The sequence below is a fragment of the Rhincodon typus genome, chromosome 2, assembly GCF_021869965.1.
Source record: "Rhincodon typus isolate 14 chromosome 2, sRhiTyp1.1, whole genome shotgun sequence".
In the NCBI taxonomy this organism is placed as follows: domain Eukaryota; kingdom Metazoa; phylum Chordata; class Chondrichthyes; order Orectolobiformes; family Rhincodontidae; genus Rhincodon; species Rhincodon typus.
In genome coordinates this window covers 154848-156474 of record NC_063333.1, presented here as the reverse complement: position 1 = coordinate 156474, position 1627 = coordinate 154848, and positions in this window count along the sequence as shown.

The following is a 1627-nucleotide window of genomic DNA, read 5'->3' as shown; positions in this document are numbered from 1 at the left end:
ATACAAACCACCCTCTGTATGAATAAGTTGCCCCTCAAGTCCCTTTTAAATTTTTATTGTTTCACCTTAAAAATATGCCCCCTAGCTTTGAACACCCCACCCTAGGGAAAAGACTTTTGCTATTCACCTTATCTATGCCCCTCATGATTTTATAAACCCCTGTGAGGTCACCCCTCAACCTCCTACTCTCCAGCAAAATAAGATCTCAGCCTATCCAGCCTCTCCTTATAATTCAAGCCCTCCAATCATGCTAACATTCTTGTAATGTTTTTCTAAACCCTCTCCAATGTAATAATATCATTCCTACAGCAGTGTGACCAGAACTGTACACAGTCCTCCAAAAGTGGTCTCACCAACGTCCTGTACAATATCGACTTAATATTCCAACTCCTACACTCAAAGGTCTGAGCAATGAAGGTGAGCGTGCTAAACGCCTTCTTCACCACCCTGTCTACCTGAGACACAACTTTCAAAGAACTATGTACCTGAACCCCTAGGTCTCTCTGTTCGATAACACTGCCCATGGCCCTACCATTAACTGTATAAGTCCTGTCCTTGTTCTTTTTACCAAAATGCAATACCTCGCATTTATCCAAATTAAACTCCATCTACCAATCTCAGCTCATTGACCCAATTGATCAAGATCCCTTTGTCATCTTAGATAAACTTCTTCACTGTCCACGAGATCACCAATTTTGGTGTCATCCGTAAACTTACTGACCATGCCTACAATATTCTCATCCAAATCGTTTATAAGTAAATGACAAACAAAGTAGACACAGCACCCATTCCTGTGGATCACAAAAGGTCACAGGCCTCCACCCTGAAAAACAACCCTCCATCACCACCCTCTGTCTCCTACCTTCAAGCAAATTTTGTATCCAATTGGTAAGCTTTCCTTGAAACTCACGTGATCTAACTTTACCAATCAGTTGGTCAGGCCAAAACCTTGTCAAAGGCTTTACTAAAGTCCATGTAAACAATATTGACCCATTTGGCCCTCATCTATCTTTTTGGTTACACCTACAAAAGCTCAATCATGTTTGTGAGACACAATTTCCCATGCGCAAAGACACGCTAACTATCCCCAATCAGTCCTTGCCTTTCCAAATGCATGTAAATCCTGTCTCTCAGGATCCTCCCCAACAACTTATCCACCACTGACATTAGACCAACCTAGGATTCTGCTCACAGCCTTTCTTAATTAAAGGAACAACACCTCCAATCCTCCTGCACCTCACCTTTAGCTGTGGATGACATAATGATCTCTTCCAGGAGCCCAACATTTCTTACCTAGCTTCCAACAACTCAGTTCAAGACCAAATAGGGAAAGATAGCAAATGCTGGTTCAGCCAGGAGACTCATATTCCATGAAAAAGTGAAAAAAAAACAAGGAAGTGCTGCACTGTTGAAGGGTCAGTGCTGAGGGAGCGCCGCACTGTCGGAGGGTCGGTGCTGAGGGAGCGCCGCGCTGTCGGAGGGTCAGTGCTGAGGGAGCGCCGCACTGTTGGAGGGTCGGTGCTGAGGGAGCACCGCGCTGTCGGAGGGTCAGTGATGAGGGAGTGCCGCACTGTCGGAGGGTCAGTGCTGAGGGAGTGTCACACTGTCGGAGGGTCAGTGCTGAGGG